The sequence below is a fragment of the Cupressus sempervirens genome, chromosome 1, assembly GCF_028749045.1.
Source record: "Cupressus sempervirens isolate cs-2001-9-10 chromosome 1, ASM2874904v1, whole genome shotgun sequence".
Lineage (NCBI taxonomy): Eukaryota > Viridiplantae > Streptophyta > Pinopsida > Cupressales > Cupressaceae > Cupressus > Cupressus sempervirens.
This window is the reverse complement of record NC_143118.1, coordinates 497,785,538-497,809,355: the sequence shown is the minus strand read 5'-3', so window position 1 is coordinate 497,809,355 and position 23,818 is coordinate 497,785,538. Positions and strand designations below refer to the sequence as shown.

At 36.2% G+C, this 23,818-nt stretch overlaps 1 protein-coding gene and 1 pseudogene across 3 annotated transcripts in view; one reads left to right on the top strand and one right to left on the bottom strand.

Annotated features, from left to right (window-relative positions):
• The window catches only part of PIP (proline iminopeptidase), a 257,285-nt gene that overhangs the window by 27,481 nt on the left and 205,986 nt on the right, over positions 1-23,818 (top strand). The window lies entirely within an intron of this gene.
• On the bottom strand, positions 8,241-10,885 carry LOC149578417 (exocyst complex component EXO84B-like; annotated as a pseudogene).

The window sequence follows — 23,818 nt, the reverse complement described above, 5'->3', positions numbered from 1 at the left end:
AAAGAATCCACTTACCCGCAGAGTGAGTAATGGGAAGATGAAATCTCTAACTACACTTCTATCTAGCAGTTGAAAACGGTGATACTGATAAATTAACACTAACTCAAAGGCTAGCTGAAAGCGTACGAGTTTGACTCTAGGTCCTATGAAAGTGGACCTTTTTGATGCAATGGCATGAAAAGTAGAGTTTTTGTGCTTAAGCATAAAAAATGTGAGACACATTTTAAAACATGCAAGTGACCTCAAAAGGTCCATTTTGCATGAAGACATGTTTTAAAATATGCAATGACCATGAAAATGTCCGATTTTGAGAAGGAAATGTGTTCTTACTCCACAAGAATCTGATTTTGGGCATAACTCAAGATTTTCTTTATGGATTTGAATGAAATCATTTGCATTCAAGGCATTTTTTCTTGGTGATCATTTTGCTTCCATAAAAAATGAGTTTAATGTGTTGAAAAATGTTTTTGGGAGTCCAAATCTAGGGCATATTTTTGTAAAAAACTCTAAATTCCTTCATTTTTGCTCATAACTTGAGTTTTACTCAATAGATTTGCATGAGATTTGTTCCATTTGAAATGTTTTTGCATGGCAAAGAGTTTCCTTGCTTCTAAAATGGATTCATTTGCCTCAAAAACGTTTTTGAAACTTTCATTACGAATTACGTTTTTGCTTAAAATGTCCAAAAATTGGGGTTTTAATCCACTTTTATGCATTTTGAAGCCACTTTTTTGCATTTTGATCCATCTACGTGCATTTGGGGAAGTCATTTTTGCATTCACAAGTCAAAAATGACTCAAAAACATGCATTTTTTGCCTTTTTTTTTTGGCAAAAATGGCCCAGATTTTTGCATAAAAAAGTCATGTTTTTGTTCAAAAAACTCAAAAAAATGCATTTCCAGCCCATACCTTTGATCAAGAGGGATTGTTTTTGAGTTTTAAATGCATGATATTGTCTTTAGAGACCATTTATTTAGCACTTTCATGTCAAATTCGACCATTGAATGTCCATTACATGCATGTACGGAAAAAGTCAAAAGGTTGTTTGAAAATCCAGATTTAAAGGAGAATTGGTCTTAAGTCTATAAAACTTGCTATTTTGGCTCTTTCTCCTTCATTTTTGGCACTTAATCTTCATGTAAGTGGACTCATTTTAACTTGCTCATCAATTCATGCTTATCTTGCTATTTCCATGCATATTATTGCTTGATGATTGCCATTTGTCCATATATATGCCATGAAAAGTGCATTTTGCCTTTAAAAAGAATGAAAACTCTCATTTTCACACTTTTGGAATTTCCCCAAACTCCAAATTCGAAATTGCATGTTGAAGTGCATTGCATCTTGACATGTTTGAGTTTTTTGCTAAAGACATGTGTTTGTTTTTGTGTTTTGCTTATTTGCATTTTGGTTTTTTCTCCATTTTGGAAGAAATTGCAAGTTCTTTTCCAAGAATTTGAGCACGTTTCACTTCACTCCACTTTCCATTTCCATGTCACAACATTTCATCTCTCACTCAATGAAATGTGATTACATGATTTTCATCTCATTCGTCATCCGCATATGCATGTAATCCCATTTTCACCCATCTCACCTTTTGCTTCCATTTGCATGACATGATTACTTGAAATGTCTTATGTGTAATTGCATCTAAAAGGTCCGATTGTTATTAAAAGTCACTTTTTGAAAGGTCAAAAAGATGTCATGTGCATGGTTTCCCATGTACTTTGACCTTACTTTTCCTTAAAGGCATCTATAAAGTTCATTTTCGCCTCTACATATGCATCCGTGCCTTTATGAGCAAATACATGTTTCCGCATCTTTCCATGCTTTCCATCTCATCCTTTATCCCTTGTTGCATGTTGCATTTACATGTAATCCATTTTCCGTGCAATGACATCTTGAAAGCCCAAGTCACTTTTTGAAAACTAGCAATCTTCATTTGCATGTATTTCCATGCGCCAAGCACTTTACTTCAAAAAAAGGAGAATTAAAGATGTTAATGGAAAGTTATTCCGAGTGTACATCCGGACATTGTCAAGAAGGTTTTCGAAGTGTCAGAGACTCCAGTTTGTGCTGATTTACAAAGGAGAAGTCATGACAACTTGAGCAAGAAAAGCTGGATCAAATCAAGTTTCCACATGACAACAGACAATTCATCACAGTCAGAGGTTATCAAAAGATGCAACACCATGGTTATCAAAGTGAATGTAGTGGTACAAAGTACAGGAACTTCCGATCCTGTGATCATCCGGGATTGCATCGTCAAGTACAAGGCCCTTTAGGATTGTTTTCTTCTCTTCCGTCTTCTTCTTCTTTTTCATGTTTGTAGTTGGAGAGGATGCATTGCATGAAGATGTGTAATTACATGTAATGCGAGTTTCATTTGTATGTAAAAGATATAATGCAAGTTGCATGTACAGTTGCATGTAACCCTTTATTTTTTGTAGTTAGACTAGGTCAAAGTTGGTTGAGTTGCCCCCACTTTTCCCTCCACCTTTTTCTCAACTTCTTTGCCTATATAAAAGAGTGCCCCCTCATTGTAAAATGATCATTATCTTTATGCAAGAAAACTTCGGAGAAATTGTCCCAGCATAACTTTGTCTGTGTAAGTACTATTTTGAGAGAAAGTGAATACAAAGGAGCATTTGAGACTTAACTTTGATTAAGTGAAATTGTTATTTGTGTGAATTGTAAGCTTTGTCTACGATTCATCCAAGTTTTCTTTGATTTATAATCTTGTGTTATTGGTAATTGTTCTAGTGAATTGAATTCAAAAGAGTTAAGAAACAATTGAAGCTAGAGCTTTGACTAGGAGCAATTGTGAAAGTGTATAGCTAGAAGCTTTGTCTGTAGCTTATATTTTCTTCTTAATTCACAAAATAGTTAGATTGTTCTTACTTCTTACTTTTAGGAGTCTTTGTGCCCTAATTGTAAAGCTTTTACCATATAGAAGTACGACTGGACTTAGAGCCAAACTGGTACATTTTGGCTAGCCTTTGAGTTAGTTAAATTTTATCAGTATCACTGTTTCCAGCTCTTGATAGAAGTGTAGTTAGAGATTCACATTGCCCATTATTCGTTGTACGAATAAGTGGATCTTTTTTGAAAGTTAAGAAGAAAGGATAATAGTAACACTCTGTTTATAAATCTCTTAATTTTTTGCTTACATTGAGGTTATCCAAGGAACGGTGAGAAGGGGGAGCGTTCCTTTTAAGGTAGGAGAGACTCTGTCTCACACGCTGTGGCTGGTCATCCTATTTTGCAATTGGATTTTTACCCAAAACTGTCGGTTGCAAAATATCCACCCAACACATCCATTTGACCCATGCCTGTTGCTGTGCCGAAACGTAGTTCCAGAGGTAGCCCTCTAGCCACATGTTTACAATCTCCGTCTATCCATCTGTTTGAGGGTGGTAGCTAGTACTTGGCAAGAATTCTGTTCTTGCCAATTGAAACAATTCTGTCCAAAAAATACTAAGAAACCAACAATCCCCATTACTAACAATGTTTCGGGGTAACCCATGGAGATGAAAAACTTCTCTAAAAAATAAGTTGGCTACCTATTTAGCCTAGAAATTTGAGGAGATGGCAAAGAAGCGTGCATACTTCATCAATCTGTTGACCACCACAAAGATACAATCCTTTCCATTTACCTTAGGAAGTCCCATATGAATTCTGTGGAGATACTTTCCCAATTCTGTTCTTGTATAGGCAAGGGTTGCAGTAACTAGGTAGGTAAAGTGTGTTTAGATTTGTTTTGCCGACACCCTGCACATTCCCGTATGTACTGCAATACATCTCTTTTAAGTCCCTTTCATGAAAACCTCTCCTTGAGCTGTCTATAGGTTTTGACAAAACCTGGGTGTTTGACCAAGGTGAGGCATGTATTTCCTTTAGGATTCTCTACTTCAGTTTGGATTTAGGCACTAAGTATATCCGATCGTTATAGTAAATGATGTCATCCACCGCCTTGTATCGGTCATCCAAAGTGTTGCCATCCATTAGCTAACATGCAAATGTGTTTTTGGAATATTCCAGCAATAAGTGTGCTTTCCAGTTAGCTGAAATCTGAAAGAGTAAGCAGATGGCGGGTTCTCCTTGATAAGGCATCTCAACCACATTGTTCTTTCCCTTCACATATTCAATGTTGAAATCAAAAGCTTGAATCTTACCCCTTTTTGTTGCCTCTCGTTTAGATTCCGTTGCCCCAGAAAATACCTCAAACTATTATGATCGGTAAGAACGAAAAACTTGGCACCTACCAGATACTGTCAGAACTTGGTCAATGCATGCACGATGGCTAACATCTCTTTGTCATAATTAGAATATAAATGCTTCGCTTGTGTAAACTTCCAACTTTCTTAGGCTATAGGATGTCTATCTTGCATTAATATCGTGCCAATGCCCTCTCCGAATGTGTCACACTCTAAAATGAATGTTTGAGTGAAATCAGGTACGCTGAGAACTGGGTTAAGTGCTCATTGCTTCTTTTAACTTATCAAAAGTGTGTTGTGCTCTTACATTCCATTGGAAGGAAACTCTCTTAGTTAGATTTGTCAATGGTGTACTGAGCTAAGAGAAACCGTTTACAAACATCTGGCAATAGCTGCACATTCCCAAGAAGCCTCGCAACTTAAAGAGCGATTTTGGTGGGGACAGTCTAGGATAGCTTGAATCTTTTCCTGGTAGACCTGCACTCCATATTTATTGACAACGTGCCCTAGGTACAATATTTCTATCATCCTGAATTCACACTTAGATTGCTTGGTGAACAAAGATTGAGCCTTCACGATCCCTAGGACTTCATTCAAATGTCTTAGGTGTTCTTCCCAAGTTTTGCTGTAAATAAGGATATGATAAAAAAAAACCAAAAAATAAGCAACTGTTTGTTGAAGATGCAATTCATGTAATATTGAAAATTAGCCAGTGCATTCGTTAATCCGAACGACATAACCAAGAACTCATATTGCCCCATAGTGACAATGAAGAGCTGTCTTCTCCACATCTTCCCGCATAAGGATTTGATGGTATTCAGAACGAAGATCTATTTTAGAAAAATAAACCACACCGTGCAACTCATCTGATAATTCATTGATCCTAGGAATAGGGTATCAATTTTTTATTATCTTATTTAGCGCAGGGTAATCCACACACATCTAATCCTTCTTTTTTACTAATACTCTTGAAGATGCAAAAGGGATAAGCTGGGACAGATCCATCCTTTCTCGAGCAGCTCCTAAATCGTCCTCTCGATCTCATCATTGAATTTTTTGGGGTGGTGGTATGGCATGATGATAACTGGTTTGGTGCCAGCTTCCAACTCGATGGTATGCTTGAACCCAAGATGGGGGGGGTATACCAGGAGGAATGTCTATAAAAACTTTATCATTGATACTCAAGATATTTTGAAGATCACCATCTGAGTGGGGTGTCTGTTGTCCTTTTATTGGTTCTGCCAAAATGAAACAATGTGCTGCCCATGCAATGTCATCATGTCGAAAAATGGCCTCCATTCACTGTGTCGAAACTTCCTTCGGTCCATTATTGGCCATCCTACAGAGAACAACCTTCTTCCTATTGACAACAAAAGTGAAGTCCATCTGCTTGAAACTTTGTGTATTCAACAAGTGTCTCCATCCATTGTATGCCCAAAATAACTTCCATATCATCTAGGTCCACTATAAAGAAATTTTTCGTCATAGTGTGGTTAGCCATGGTGATACTTAGTTGGGAAACAAGGTGTGTACAGGGAAAAAGTGTTCCTCCAGCAACCTTGACCTAAAATCTTGCGTCCGTCTCAGTAGGTAGACCTCTTCTTTTCACCAAAGATGAGTTTATGAAGTTTAGAGTGGATCCGTTATCGAGCATCACGATGACCCTTTGCCCTTAAAGGGTTCCCCATACACGAAATACCATACACCTTGGGCTCCCAGCTAGGGCGATGGTTCCCCCATGCCGTACCAATGCGGCGATCCTCTTTGTACGGTTCAAATTAACCATTTTGGAGTCCTCATGGGGATGATCATCTTTTGTGCTTAGATTCTTTTAATTGTCCTAATCATCAGATACGACTTAGATGTAGTGTATTTTCCCTTTACTGGGGCATTTGTGCTCGGGTTCCCATAGTCCCTTGCAATTGAAACATAATTTCTTCCTTCGGAGCTTTTGTCTAGTAGCTTTGTCCAGCGAAGGTTTCTTTGGTAGAGGTTTGTTATCTTTGTCCTTTGGAAATACTGGTGGTTTGGAGTGGGAGTAACCTCGAGAGGATGATGTCGATGATGATGCTATGCTTCACGTCTTTTTTATAGCCTCCAAAATGGTGGCACGATTGAAACCTTTTACCCAACCGCTAAGTGGTTATTTCAATACGTCCATGAAGAGCACTGTCTGTCTCCTTTCAGAAATGTCTGTAACCAAAACAGAGTTTCTGAAATTTTGTGATGTACTGGTCGACTGATCTAGTTTGTCTCAATCGTGCCAACTCTTTGAAATTAAGTTCTGGATCTTTACCATTTAACTAATCTATCAATCTTTCAGTGAATTCAGCATAACTATTTAATTGGTCATGTTCCAGCGTGATAGTGCCATGATGGCACCATTCATGCACCCCTCCCTCCAAGTGGAGTGTTGCAAATTTAATTGCTTTTCTTTTGGCATTGGGTTATGTTAGAAGTATCAGCCTTAATTACCCATGCTTGGGCAGATATGGATCTGAATCCGTCAAATGGTGACAGATTTACTTTACTCAACTTTCTTTTGAGATCATTGTTAAAATATCGTTGATTTCCACTTCCAGAATATTGCATTCCCAATTTTGCATGGTCTTTGTAGGATATATCCTCTTCAAGTTAGCATTCTTCCAGTCTTCTTTCAACTATTCTTGAATTTCTTCAAAGGTTGGTTGCCTTCCTCTGTGTGGTACCTCTGTGTTTGTAGAGAAAGTTGGCATGGAAGGTCGAGAGCGTCCCGAATGAGGATTCACCTTTCTCAAAACCGAGTCGGAACTGTGACTATTTTGTTCCCCAGATATCTTATTGTCTACCAATTTCTGGAGAGTTTCTTCCATAAGTCGCTGAGTGTCATGGATCTGTGCCTGATTCCTCGAAAGATTCTTCAATAGTGGTGTTGGTTATCAAAATCGTTGGTTAGAAACCTACGAGCCTTGCCTGCTCGATGTTGGGTATCTAACTGATTTTGGCCAACGTGATAGGATTGAATCAAATCCTTTGTGCTTTTGGTTCCGTTGGACCAAGGCCTATTTACCCAAATTGAAAACTTGGATGCAAGATGTATTATAGTGGATTATAACACAAAAACAAACTCCTCAGCTAGCAAGTGTCAACGCAACTATTTATCTTCAAACTTTGATTATTTTTATTAGATTTGTGCATTGCTGAAAGAAAGAGTTAAAACGAGTTATTAAATAAAATAAAAAATCCTTAAAGAAAGAAGATAGAGAAATGCTAGCATTCGATTCATTATTTGTGAGCAGATTTATGATCAGTGTCAAATTCTATTTGGGTAATAGAGTCAAACATATATTACGTACAACTTTATGACATTGATGATATAACATTTGCTGATAATTCACTAATTATGATGCCACAAATTGTTATATTTTAGCGTATTCAGATTAGTCTATTATGCTTTAACCATTATGCGGACACAATAGATACAAATAGTAGAAAAGAACTTATATCCTGCAATATTTGTATTTGTCAAATCTGAATAGCAATAAACAATTTAGTGTATCTATCAAATCAGTAAATTATAAACAAATAAACAACAACACCACAAAGAACGAATTACATATGTTCCAACTCTTAAACAAATAAAATTCTTACTGATTTTATTGCTGGACAGACTGTATTGAAGACATTCAGCCTTTTGATGCTCTATTCAGCACGGTTCAATCTATACAATGTCTGAATTAGTGCTCAAAAAATCAAAATCTTCTTTGCTTAGTTCAAAACTCCAACTCCTTTAGAGAGATCAAACTTGAAGAGTATCAATGCTGAATGGTGCCAAAACTTTTTTAGGATAACCGAATGTCTTTTGTTTGATTTACATCTCATATTATATAGAATATGAAGAGTCACGATCTGAATAGTTGCATCCTTATGAAAAGTCATAATTTTGTGACACAACCTTTCAAAACTAATGACTAATCACTACTAAAAATTTAATATGGTTTAAGCAAAGCTTTGGTTGTATTATAGTATAACTGGCGGCATTTTTGTAATTTCTTTCCCTTACGCGCACATGCCCAGGCCTTCGCTTTATATCTTGTTTTACATATCGTGCATTTGAAAACATTGGAGGAATTGGAGAAAAATCAACCGAAGAGACATCCTCATTCTGCCCTCTGCACGCGAAGACTTCCAGACTCGATCGCTCTTCAATTTTCCTAGCAGGGACTCTCTCTCCTCACGCTTTTATCCATACCTGCACAACCAAAACAAAGAAACAGTAAGTATCGATGCAAACACGAAATACAATGCCTATTTTTTACTTATTTGACGCGAACATCCTAGGCGGCAAACTCCCTGCCCGAAAATGACCCTTCTTTTGCGTGAGCTCTCGACGGATCTATCTTGATCTTTGCATCGTAATTCCTTACGCATGCTTTCGTGCATTGGAAAATATTGAAGAAACCAGAGAAAGCAATCATCAGCGATATCTCCTTTTTGCACTCCCGCACGTGAAGACCATCAATCTCAGCGGACGTAAAAAAACTCTCGAACTTGAAGGACTGCTATAGGGTATCAAATCAGGTTCTTGGTGAAGCATATTTTCATGATCACGCTGTTCCTTAAATTCTTGGATACCAAAGTCATCAAGCTTTTGTTGAGATCTCGTGTCGTCTATTTCAAAAGAAATGTCAGCCTGTCTTGTCAGAAGTTTATTGATCGCTTCCTGAGAAGTTTTTGAAAACCATCCATCGTTTGGCAAACAACTTTTGGGGTCATTTCCAGATGTTGTAGAAGATACAGTCACAGCACGACGTGTAATTTTCAAGACCATCTGTTGGATGTGCCGAGAGAAGTAATGTCCATGTATTGAACTCTCAACTAGAAAGTTATATCTAAAACAAATTGTTGCAGTCCAAAGGGATTGAGAGGTAATGAACTATGCTCCATCATATCCCAGAACTCTTTGTCAGAGATAACCAAATTACAAATGTCTCTGTTAGTCTCAAAAGCAACTGTGATGTGGCTCTATCTCTTCCATCTAATATATCAGCAGAAAGTTGATCCAGCTGAATCAATTTCAGAAACAATGCCTGGAAAGAAGAAGATGGCATTGGATTTTGGTCCAATAATAGATCCTTATTTTTATCATTGAGGTACTTAGTGCTGTTAGCCGTGTGTCACCTTGTGTTGAATAAATTTTGATTTAGCACATATTGCTGACAAAACTGATCTCTAAGTTTGTGTACTAAATGTTGGAGAAAACATCTCCAATCCTTACATTGTATTATATGTGATGCATTTTTTCTCAGTATCATATGATTTCCCCTGCTTGGACAATCTATGGTTCCATCTTTTAAAACTGAAGATTTTGAAACAGAATGTGGCAGAATTTCAGCAAGTGCTGTGGCATTGGCCAAGAGAGCGAGTTGCTGAGATTCTGTTTTAGCTGGGCTCAAATTAGAGTCAAAACTGAACCCTGTTTTTAATTTATCCCCTGATAGACATGGAATAGCTCTAGCAAGAATGCCAATATACTTATCAAAAAGAACAGTAATGCTATCTACAATGCTTTGTCCAATCTGCAAATTTATTAATGGAGCCAAGTCTTCCAAAATATCCAGGACCATAGAAATAAATTTGTGTGCACAATTGTCATTTGCAGCAGCAATGCTAACATTTATCTCAATCCGTTTTATGTATCCAACTAAAACCTCTTCCATAAATGGTTTTATGAGCTTTATAAGATAAGGACACAATGCTATTCCCTGACCTTCCAGCAAGCTACAATGTCCTACTGCCACTTGCACCTATGCAACAGAAGATTGAAGCCCACCTGCTCGCTCCTTGAAGGATAAGACATGTTTCATAATTAACTGGACAAAATTATCTGTTTCCTTATGTGCCCGCAAAACAAGCTCTGATGTGTATGCAAATGCTTCACCGAATATTTCCACAGAATGTCTAGCAGCCAATGAAATGATGGAAAATACAACTTGTGTCAGGGTTGTCATATAATTTGCAGAGTAAATTCCACAAGAAGGTAACAGATTCTGAATCCTGTTCTTAAGGCGCAAGTGATAAGAATTTAGCAATAGAGTGTGTGCATGAGGACCGTCTCCAAGTCTACAAAGGCCGGACAATACCTTTTGTAGTTCAGTACTACGAATCCTAGGTTGCTTAACAATTTGAACAAACTGTTCTGCAAGCCTGCCCTTCCACTTAGAAAGAACAGATTGATATAATGCTAGCAGTGAAGATGAAATGTTTTCTTCTTTCTGAACTAGAAAATATCTCTCCTCTGCTTCTAAGATAGACAAAGCCTCCACTTCTTTGTGTTCAGACAAAAGAACACCTAAAATATCTGAAAGATGGTAAATGTGGTGCTCTATTTCACTTGAAGGTTCATGGTCAACACACAGAGACTCTGAAGACATATCAGTCCATGAATTACTTGATAATGACTCAAGAGAAATGCTATCCTTCATACCACATACAGGAATCCCTTGTTGAGATATATGCATTTTCAGTTCCATGAGCTCATGTTCTAAATCTGTAACTTCTTGAAATATTCTAACAAAAGCCGAATGATTTGAATACACACTTCTTTGTAACTCTTCAGTTGATGCTTTCTTCAGGTCCAACAGTTCTAGGCAAAGATGTCTTATTCCTTTCCATATTTTGCAGAAAGCTTAGGAGGATCTTCTCTGCCTGGAAGAGGATTATACTGCACCACAACTGCTCATCATCAGCATCTTTTTCACCAACATTTCTTAAATGGATATTCTAAAAATCAGAGCTGCATCAATTGGCATGACTGCCAGAGGAGTGGGTTCTTGATCAACCATTCTATCAGCTAAGTGGGACCTCCTTCTCTTCAGGCTATAAACTTTCATTCACTGTCCATAGTATGACAGGATTTTTGGCTCTGATACCACTATAATGTTCTTGATCTCCGCACACTAGTCAAATACCAAAACATTAGACCAATCAATCGTGCAACTCTGATGCTGAACAAGAGAATGTTGAGCCTCCCTGTACGGTTGTGAGGTTATCTGAATAGATTGTAGTTGTAGGCAAGGTGGAAGCTGGGCTATACGGTGAAAGTGTCTGTACGGTGGAGGTAGATGGGGTGACAATGTAGGGGCTGTACAATTAAGGCAAGTGGAGGGCTGTACGATGGGGAAGGATGGCATAAGGTACAGAATGAAAGTCGTACGATATAGAATGAAAGGCTGTACGGTACAAAATGGAAGGCCATATGGTGCTGATATGCTTTGGCTTGGGTGCATATGGTTGAGTTAGTGTGCAGACGAATGGTAGACGAGGTCATACAAATAGTACACCAATATTGCCAAAGTTAGATTTTAATGGAAATACAAAGAATCTTTGCCAAGGATTGAACTACCCAAACACAAAGAGATGATCAATTTTGACACATTTATTCCTCCAATTTGCAAATATGATGGTGCTCCGATTTGCTAGAGTTGAGCAAAGTATTATAGAGACGAAATAGGGTGAGGGTTGAAGCCCACCAAAACCAGAAAAGCCAAGTAGGGAAGATATTCCACTTCTGAAATGGCGAAACAATACAAAACTCCAATAGGAATTACAGTACAAAGAAAATAATCCAATTTGCATACCAACTACTACCTACATGCCGTGCTTAAATACCCCTTAGAGGAACTTCCCGAGGGTTTACAAATATAGCCGATGGCCACATTTACGGAAACAATTAAATAAAAATGGGTCCGAGATATACTAAATCGATCGGCCCATAAACAAAGGTTTGATTAATTATTTATTTTATGATTGAAACATTACACCTTGTGATTCTTAACAAGACCACACAAGTTGTTTGTGAAATACTCATCTCCTTCATACAGACCATTCTTTTCTTCCCTCTGCATTCTCACAACTCTATTTGGAGTTCAATGGTTTGAACTTTGAAGTGGGCAATCCTAAGTTGTACTAAGGAGGTAGTTATTTTAAATTCCACATTGCAACTTTTGAAAGTTTTTGTTTGTAAGTAACTACCTCAAAGTAGTTACCAATTGGTATTTAATTAATTACCCTTGGTAGTTACGAAAGGTAGTTAATTAGTTACCCGAGGTAGTTAAGTGGTTACAGGTTGGTTATTAAGAGGAGCCTATATATACAAGGCCATTTGTTATGTAAAGGTGGGAACTTTTTGACAAAGGGGAAACTGTGGAGATTATTTTTAGATCTACACCCTGTACAAGAATGCTTTTGAATTTCTATATTTTCAAAAGAATAAAGATGAATGCATTTAGTCATATATCTTGAATGTATCCATCAATTATTATTGCTTAGTTCTTGTATGTGAAGTTTGTATTCTTTTCTATAACGGTGAAATTTCACAATCTTTTCTTTCTATGTAATTTGATGAAACACATTCATCTCTTGGTAGCTTGATGTGGCTGTATTAGAATATCCTGTCTTTTGGTATGTCAAGGTTTGATATTCTTATTGTGTCATCATTATATTGTATGCAAAATACCCCTTTGTAATCATTCTACATGATAAATCTCAACTGGTATTCATATGGTTGATTTTGGGGTTCATGTTAACCATTTTCTTTAGTTTTGTTTTGTATCCTTTTTGTACTTTCAGGAAAAAGTACATAGAAATACAAACATCCCTATCATATGAGGGAGCTGCTCCTCTTAAATGCAGAGTAAGGTTACAATTTGATTGTGATCAGATTCAATCTCCCCAATTGTTGGTGCAGTTGTTAGAAAATAACACATGAAGTTGGCTCTTATACCATTTATTGGAATCATTTGTTGATGTGCCAAAAGCTTGAACTTTCAACGCCTGATACAAATCTCATAATATAAAGGTGGTGCTGACCACCAAGTCAACAGAGAATTTTAGCTCATGATTAGATAATTTGAAGCACAAAATCATGTGTATACAATTTCCATAAAAAATCTCCATCTTTTTGTTTGTTATGCTCAATCACACCTTCCTAAATTGTAATACAAATTGTTATTTGATTTTCTTTTCATTATGCATCCCTAGATTTGATTCAATGCGATTCTAGAGATTTTGTGATTCAGACAAGATGCATGAGACGTAAGAATTCTATAGATGATTGAGCTTTCATTCCGATCATCCAAAGGTTTATAAGTACCAGATTGTCCATCTTAGTTGAGTGTCATATATTTTCCATTATATGTTGCTATGAATTTGTTGAACTTGATATTATTTGGTGATGCAATAGCCTTCATCAAAGTCCACTTAGTCTCCACTAAGTATCTATGAAGAAATATAACTTTGGCCATGATTTGCAGCATTGAAGATTGATGATTATACTGGGATGCTTGGGTAAAATCTCACCAAGGTTCATCTTGCTAATGGAGAATTTGGAATTACAAGATGATATCCAAAAACCTATCTGATTGAAGCTGAACAGTGATATGTAAATGACTAGTGTTTCTTTGGTAGTGAGTCTTTATAAAATGAATAATTTGTGAGAGTATATAAGATTGTTGTCTCCAAAGCACATCAACACCATTGTCAATAAATAAGAGGCATATTTCTACATGAGTAAAGCTCTTAAGCTTAACAACCTATCTCATCTGAGCAATCGCCAAATATGTGATATCATTGTATTTTGTTATATCATGCTCTAAGGATCGCATCAATGTGGGCAAATCATTGCATTCAATAAACATTTGAAGTGCCAAAAATCATTTATTGGCACCATTGATATACAAAACAAGTCACTTGCATATGCATTTCCTTCAGTGATTTGGTCCTGCATAATTCTTCACAACTGGATTCAAACCATTGAGGTAAACCTTCACTTTAATGAGCAGTTATCTCTTATACAGATGTTTGCAACCTACATTATTGAATATGTAACTAGATCGAGTATTTGTTCAACCATTTTCACTTGAGTAATTACCCCATAACATTCATAAAATAGGCAAGTTCTGAGTTTCACCACAATATGTTTGATGGACAAAATCTTTCTATTGTAAATAAAAGAACCATTTCCAAAACTTTCTAGTATCTTGCTCCAAATTTTAGTGGAGCAACACTTTCTCTTTAACATGGACCCAATGCCATCTACTTTCCTGGGCTAATCAAAAGTTCCTATGTTCCATCTACCCCTGAACAATATGCACTTAGATGATCCTGCTGCCCCATGACCTAAACCTTTTAACGACCAACCAGCTACTGAACACTGCAGACTCTCAGGGATTGCTACGGTATGTTCTACTCGGTAAGGGATTTTACCATCTACTGATAGGATTATTCCACTTGGTATGTTCAGTCTGATCGAGTAGTAATAGCCCCATCTTTTCCTTGTTTAAGGGTGCTTTTGTATGTAAAAGTTCTTCAACAGACCTTATATTAATGTTACCTAGGATCAAGAATTATTTGAATTGAGTTGGTTTAGCGATGAATTCTAGATCGGAAATTTTTTAATCCTCCGCTTATCCACTTGCATGTCTTGATCAATAGTGACAGCCACTCTATAAATTTTTTGAGAGACCAAACTCATGATTAGATTCTCCTACAGTGAATCTCAATGATCAAGTTTAGGTAACTCTTACGGTCCTTTCATGCTTTGCTACCCACCAAAATATCATTAAAACTTATAAAAATAATTTGTCTTAAGTTTTAATTGACCATTGGGTACTTGTTTCACCATGAACTGGCAAGTAGTTGGGGTAGTAGTCAAATGGAATGGCATGATTAAGAGCTCCCTCTAACCTATGAGGCATTTGAGAGATGTCTTATACATATCTTTCTTGCCATCACAGGCTCGGTCGTGCCTTGTTCTCCAATCAAAATATTTGCTTGTAATCAATTTCTACCTCTATGGCTGTTGGAATATTTTGTTTGATAATGACTATATAATAAACTAGTATGTAGGCTATCCACCACTGATCAACCAGGTGCCCAAGCAACTTGTTTCCTGCAAGAAGTCATCTTTTCTGTGTCTACTTCCGTAGCTTTATTAAAGACATTTCTAAGCACTGAACCAATTTTGCCAGACCTGAAGTTTGGATTCTATGAAGGTCACCTTGGGAATGTAACAAATGTATACCCATACCCATTTTCATTCCCATAAAAGACATTGCATTTCTAAATGATTGTTCAACTTATATTAGACTGTGATTTTATAAATTTCCAGAATACTGATTTGATTATCTTATATGCAGGTGATAGCAATCACAATGTATATGTACTAATTTGAATGTTCAGATTTGAGTTATGAATCCTGAAGATTATATCACTGATTTTGTTCTGGAGTTCGTATTGCAGAGATAGAACCATTTATTTATTTCAATGGTTCATATCTCTTTATTTGATCACATATAAATATGCTTACCAATAGTCAATCAGGAGTGGATGTGTCTATTCGATTTGAAGAGACACTATGGTAAGCTTAGTTTATATTCTAATGATCCTGACCCTAATCGGGTGTTATAGATTAAACTAACAAACTACTAGAAACATAGATCTTAATCTGGGTTTGTTAGTTAATCAAACAACCATAGATGCTGATCTGAATATTGCACCATAGATGCTGATCTGAATATTGCATGGATGTAATGTTCCCTTTTGGAACATTAGAAATATTGAAGTCTTATTTTACGCAATATTAAATTGACTGCGAGACATAGGCTCAAAATATTAAAAAGGTCAATTTAATGTTATATAAAGGACAAAGGGGCAAGGAGGAACAAGACAAAATGCCTTAGGGAAGTTGATGAGCCACAAGGGAATAAGACGGAACCAGATAGGAGCCAAAGAGTCTTAGTTTGCGTATTAAAAAGGGAAAGAGGCTCATTGTTGGGGAGGGCTTGATTTATTATTCAGTTCAGTTTCTCCTCTTGTGAGAGTCTCAAAAAGCTTCAGCTTTCAGTTAGTTGGAGGATGTAGCCCCTCGGGCTAGCAGGCAGTGGACGCTAACCCATTGTCTCGGGAAACATCACTTCAGGTGTTTCATTTGTGCTTACAGTTTCTTATCCTATCATTCCAATCCGACTGTTAAATCTATATTTAGGATTGGTTTCCGTGTACTAGTTATTGTATTGCTGTTGTATAATACAATAACGTTTTAGTAGCTAGTTAATATATTGCTGCTGTATAAGGCAATAATGTTGTTTAAGGAATTAAGAGTTTGCTGGTTCATCCCATCAGTTTACAATTGTTGGTTATGTGTTCGACATCTTGAATGTTATTTTGAAAATAACGAATTGTTATCTTGTGGAGAAGTCTTGGCTTTATTGTTGTCTTGTATTGCATGTTCTTATAATTACATCTGAATATTATATTCATAAAGAGGCTGGATATATGCTGGTTGGTCTTCTACTATTTTCGATTGTAGTTAGTTCGGAATTCAGATTCCACTATAAAAACTAAAATACTCGACATTTATGGGGAGTACAAAGGACTTCCTACCTAAATCTAGAATGATCTATCATTCAATGACTACTTGGATTTTTATCTAGGGTAGCTAAGTATGACTGATATATGGAAAAAAAAAAGTATCTGGAGTTGGCCTAGGATCTATTGGCAAATGAATAGCTCACAGGGGTGTAAGAAGAAATTCCGATCGGCCAAAATTATCATTTGGATGATCTTGAAATAGAGGAGCAGACAACTACTAGAAATGAGCAACCTTCTCGCAATCACATAGATGTTATACAAGGTATAGGTTTTTTCGTTGGTGATGTAGAGGTGAGCTTTTCCAAGCAGAATAATGGAGTAGATTGCACACAAGGTACTAACAGTTTGGATCCTTGGCATCATTAACCATATAGTCATAATACTCAGAATGTGAATTTAGAGGAACAACTTAGGATGATACTGCAAGACAATGAACAGTTTCGGGGGAGATAATGGAATTCATGCCTTACAGAATCAGTTGAAGGTTAGTAAAGACATGGTCGTGGCATCCTTGGTGCAGTTTGACAATACCCACGAGTTAGTTGAGGAGCTTTACAGGAAGATCCCAAGGGAAGGGGAAGATGACTGGTATGTGAACTATTTATAGAAGGTCAAAACAACCCTTGAGGCTATGAAATTAGATTACTTATATTTGCTGTCCGACAGGGATTACATTCTTAAGGTTGCTGAGGTTTATGCAACACAGTCAAAAAGGGATAAGGATGAGATTGAGGATCTCAACAGAACACTTAAGTATGTTCGGGAGGCATTGAGTGAAACTCAATTATCTCTACAGAGAGCAAAAAATCAAATCAAGCTCATGGAACACTCTCGGGAATATGAAAATAGAATGAGGCAGAAATTTTTCGAAGAAGTCATTGACGAACTTGAGAGCATTCAGCAGATGTATGACTTGGATAGCTGCCCCAAACCGTTAAGCAGCAAAACTTAAGAACAATTTCAGCTTGTTGACAACCCTTTGTTTGAAGTCGTTGTTGATTGGATGTCCGACAATCCTCTTTTTGTGTTAAATGAGGGATCTCTTGTTTGCCATGAAGAGGAAGAGTTTGATTTCAGACTTTGGAATCCTAGCTCAGATTCTAGCAGTGAATCTAGACCTCAGCAGGGGAATGATGAATCAACTTCTATTGCTTATCATTTGATCAGTCCCAACATATTTTTTGATTTCATTCCATTTAGGAGTTGGGTGAATTTTCTTCATCAGCCTTTGAATAGTTTTCGGTGGAATATTTATTTGAGGGTTGTGGTTAGACTCTCAGCATCTTTCATTCTCATAGTGCCTATGCGTTTGGGAATTCTCCAAGTTTATGTCGATAGTTTGAACTTTGATATCCATGGGATGGTGGCTTCTATTTTTGAGCAACTCATTTCTTACATCATCCTTTTAGGACAGGTCTTCACATTCTACTTGTTTATACATGGATCCTGGATATATTTCTATCTCATCTTAGCAACGAGGCAACATAACTGTAATGACCCTGCTCAAATCTGATCTCAAAATGTTGATAAAGGTTCAAGGAATTTCATCAAACACTTTGCATACAAGGGTCATATGATTGATATAACATTTCAGTTTGCTTTAATGACTTTTTTCTTCAATTAGCATCAATAGGAATGCTTGCAAAAAGACTCAAAATTGACTAGACAATGACCTAACATGAATGTGCAACTTATTTTGACAATATTCAATGCATATATGTGACTGAAACTACTTCCAGTATGCAGCTACAACAATTAGTAATTATGACAAACACTTTGGATGCAAATTATAACATTATTTATGCCAAAAAGAGAACTTACAACCAATTGACATTTTGTCAAACAATTGGCATGCAAACTAATAAGCTGATCATGAATGATAAAAAACATATTCAGTTACAACTATATCAGACCAGCAACTTATGTCTCCTTTATTGCACATATAATGTCAACTATAATGCTAGTATGAAATGGCCAAGACTCTTGGCATTACAACATATGCAAACTATGTAATTTTTTGAGTACAAATGCAACCTTAGTATGAAATCTAAATTGCAATATATATGCAACAATTGACTTGAGAAACCTGGTACACAAATTGTAGAAGAGTTGGAGACTTGATTGTAACACTTGTTGATGATGAAGACCCCTCCAAATGAAGAAATTGACTCTCTTGAAGTGTTGCCCCTATTCTTGCCTGACAATACTTTAGATAAATAAATGCAGTCTCTAGACTCCTCAAATTTTTCCTTGAGATAATTGTCTCGGCGATAGCAATTGAATGCAACAATACCCAGAACCATAGGATGCTTCAATGATGAGCTATAAACCAAAATGTCTTGCCAGTGGCGCCCTTTTTGTAGTATATCAGACCATTGAAATTATTTACTAGCAACCTGATAGCTACTCCAAAATACGCCAAAACAATTGCCAAGCTCTCCCAAGATGAATGCTCAAATACCCACAAAGAAACAATACCCGAATGAGGTCATACAAGCAAAAATCTGAATATGATATGCAAAATTGTCTTCCATTAAAATTTGAAAAAGACTGGTAATTATAACAGCAATGTGCAATAAATGAAATTGACCCAATGATGAAATTCCAAATCTCCAAAATGCCTCCAAAATTTGCAATCGATTTCCTCAAATTGATACCACCAAAATTTGGCCAAGGGCCATAAAATTTTGCTTTGAAGTACAAGTAGAAAGTTTGAAGCAACTTCCTCAACTTTTCAATGATTGAAGTGATAATTCACACCCTCAAAATTGCTCACCAATTGAGAGTTTTTGTTCTCAATGGCCAAAGACAACTGCAGAAACCCTAGGCTCTACAACCATCAAAAATCAACATCAACAACAACAAATTTGCCTAGTGAGAATGAAGTCCAGGATGCCTATTTATTCTTTTTTTCTCCACTTTCTCCAGAAACTTCTAGAACATTATTTTATTTTATTTATTAAGTCACTTTATAAATTTTTTAATAATTCAAGTCATTTTATTAATTTAATTAAATATAAAGTTACCTTTTAATACTTATTTATTTGATAACTTTATAAATAATTAACTAAATACCACGTATTTATTTAATTAAAATAATTAATTAGTCATCCTCATAAAATATTCATTATTTTGGACAACTTAATTAATTAAATTAATTAAATCAAATTACCTCCAAAACGGGGACATTATAGTAATAGGGTTTGAGATCCAGGTGTTGGCAGATTGCATTTATGGTTGGACGAGAATTTGATTGTGGTCATGGTGTTGGTCAGTGTTGATCAGTTTATAGTTGTAGGTGCTGAGTTTTTTCAGAGATTTATTTGGGATCCAGGGATCTGGACAAGAGATACATTGCAGAGAGACATTTGGCTTCGCGGTATGGCCGAAATTGTTTTTAGTTTGAATTACAGGACTGCTTGCAGACTCGTATGGGATCCTAGTACTAATTGCTTGAGGACAAGCAATTTTAAGGAGGGGAGATTTGTAATGTTCCCTTTTGGAACATTAGAAATATTGAAATCTTATTTTATGCAATATTAAATTGACTGCGAGACATAGGCTCAAAATATGAAAAAGGTCGATTTAATGTTATATAAAGGACAAAAGGGCAAGGAGGAACAAGACAAAATGCCTTAGGGAAGCTGATGAGTCACAAGGGAATAAGACGAAAACCAGAGAGGAGTCGAAGAGTCTTGGTTTGCGTATTAAAAAGGGGGAGAGGCTCATTGTTAGGGAGCGGTTGACTTATATTATTTAGTTCAGTTTCCTCCCTTGTGAGAGTCTCAAAAAGCTTCAACTTTCAGCGAGTTGGAGGATGTAGCCCCTCGTGCTAGTAGGCAGTGGACGCAAACCCATTGTCTCAGGAAACATCATTTTAGGTGTCTCATTTGCGCTTACAAGTTCTTATACTATCATTCCAATCTGACTGTTAAATCTGTATTTAGGATTGATTTCCGTGTACTGGTTATTGTATTGTTGTTGTATAATACAATAACGTTTTAGTGGCTAGTTATTATATTGCTAGTCACTACATATAAAGTTCAACTTGGTGGACCTTTTTGATGTCATTACATCAAAAGGTTATCAAAAGTGGACTTTTTTGATGTCACTGCATCAAAAAGTAAGCTTTTATGTTTTTGCATCCAAAATGTGAGATGTAACTTAAAATATGCTATTGACCCAAAAAGGTCCGATTTGCCTTGTTTGCACATTTTAAAAAATGCTATTGCATCTAAAAGGTGTGATTTTAAAGTAAAACATGTTTTAATTTGTATTGGCCTCCAAAAAATCGGATTTTGAAGAAATACAAGTATTTGCCCTCCAAGAACCTGATTTTGCTCATTGTGAGAGATATACTTGATTGTGTTGCATGAGATTTTTTCCAATAAGGTTGTTTTTGCTTGGCAATGGATTTTTTAACATCACAAATGGATTCATCTTGTTAAAAGACATTTTTCTAAGCTCTATCCAAATTTACGTTTTTGGAAAAAAATTCAAAAAACATCATTTTTGGCTCAAGTTTTGGCCCTAAGAGGAATCGATCTGGCTTTTCAAGTGTTTTGCATTACATTGTGACTCATGTTTTGGTGTTTAAAAGCCAAAACATTTTTGTTTCATGCCTTTTATGAATCATGTTTTTGCTTAAAATGCTCAGAAAATTGGGGTTTTTATACACTTTTTTGCATTTTAGAGTCATGTTTTTGCATTTTGATCCATGTATAGGCATTTGGGGAAGTTTTTGCATTCACAAGTCAAAAATGACTCAAAAACATGCCTTTTTTGGCCATGCTTTTGCAAAAACGACTCAGATTTTCCATAAAAATGTCATGTTTTTGTTCAAAAAACTCAAAAGAATGCATTTCCAACCTATAACTTTGATCAAGAGGGATTATTTTTGAGTTTTAAATGCATGATATTGTCTTTGGAGACCATGTATTTGACAATCTCATGTCAAATTCGACCCTTAATTGCTCATTAATTTTTGTTAAATGCAAGTACGAAAAAAGTCAAAAAGTTGTTTGAAAATCCGGATTTGAGGAAGGATTGGTCTTCACATCTATAAAAGTTGCTATTTTGGCTGTTTAACCTTCAAGTAATTGGACATTTTCAAACTTTCTCATCAATTCATGCTTATCTTGCTATTTTCATGAACATTATTGTTTGATGATTGCCACTTGTTGAAATCAATGCCTTGAAAAGTGCATTTTGCCTTTAAAAATGATGATTTGGTTCATTTTCATATTTTTGGTTTTTTCCCAAGCTTCACATTCGAATTTGCATATTGAAGTGCATTGTATCTTGACATGTTTGAGTCACTCTCCAAAGGTACGTTTTTTCTTTTGAGTTTTTGTGTTTTGTGCTTGCTTGCTGGTTTTATCTACTTTGGAGAAATTACAAGTTCTTCCCAAGAACTTGTTGTTGCTTCACTTCATGCGAAAGCATCATCACATTCCACTTCCATTTTCTATGTCACAACACTTCACATCTCATCCGACAAATGCGATTACATGTTTTCCATCTCATTCACCATCCACAGGTGCATGTAATCTCATTTTCCACTTCCATTTTCACTCATCTCACTTGTCGCATCCATTCGCATGACACAATTACACAAAAAGCCTTACGTGTAATAACATCTCAAAGGTCTGATTTTGATTAAAAGTCACTTTTTGAAAAGTCAAAAAGATGTCGTTTTCATCTTTCATGTACTTTAACTGTACCTTTTCACCAAAGATGACTATAATGTTCATTATCCCTCTTCCATTTTCCATTTCCATCTCTCCATATGCATTTTCACCTCCATGAGCAAATACATATTTTTGCTTCTTTCCATGCTTTCCACCTCATCCTCCATTCACACTTACATGTAAAGCGCATCCTCCATCCACATTCGCATGTCATCTCACTTTCCATTCCTCATTACATTTATATTCATGTAATCCACTTTCCCTGCAATGACATCTTGAAAGCTCAAGTCACACTTTGAAATCCAAAAGTTCTCATTTGCACGCATTCCAATGTGCCAAGCACTTTACTTCAGAAAAAGAAAAAAAGAGGTAAAGGTGTTGATGGAAAGTTGTTCCGAGTTTACATCTAAACATTGTCAAGAAGGTTTTCAAAGTGCCAAAGAACCCAAAATGTGTCAATTTACAAAGGAGAATTCACAACAACTTGAGCGAGAAAAGCTGGATCACGTCAAGTTTTCAAGTGACAATGGATAATTCATCAAAGTCAGAGGTTATCGAAAGATGCAACACCATGGTTATCAAGGTGAATGCAATGGTAAAAAGCATACGAACTTCCGATCCTGTGATCATTCAAGATTGCATCGTCAAGTACAAGGTCTTTCAGGACAATCCCTAGTATTGTTTCAATTCTTGTCCGTCTTTCTTCTTCTTGTTTCATGTTTGTAGTTGGAGAGGATATATTACATAAAAAGATGTAATTACATGTAATGCGAGTTACATGTATGTAAAAGGATGTAATGTGAGTTGCATTAACCTTATATTTTCTTGTTTAGTTAAACTAGGTCAAAGTTGGTTGAGTTGCTCCCACTCTTTCCTCCACCTTTTTCTCAACTCCTATGCCTATATAAAGGAGTGCCCCCTCATTGTAAAAATCATCTTTTGTTATATGCAAGAAAGCTCTGCCACATTTGTGGAAGCATAACTTTGATTGTGTAGTACAAATTTCGAAGAAAAGTGAATAAAAGAAGCAATTGGATTCAAAGCTTTGTTTGAAAGCAATTGTGATAGAGCAAATTAGAAGCTTTGATTGTAATTTGTGCCTAGTGTCTTGATTCATGTTATTATTGTGTGTTCAATAAAAGAGCATAGTGATTTAAGAAGCAATTGGAGCCAAAGCTTTGACTGGGAGCGGTTGTGGAAATATATAGCTAGAAGCTTTGTCTATAGCTTATACTTCTTTCTTAATTTGCAAAATAGTTAAGTTATTCTTACTTTTAGGAGTCTTTGTGCCCTAATTGTAAAGCTCTTTTAGATAGAAGTACGACTGGACTTAGAGCCAAACCGGTACATTTTCAGCGAGCCTTTGAGTTAGTGAAAGTTTATTGGTATCACTGTTTCTAGCTCTTGATAGAAGTGTTGTTAGAGATTCACCCTGCCGATTACTGGCTCCACGAGTAAGTGGATTCTTTCTTGAAAAATAAGAAGAAAGGATATTGATAA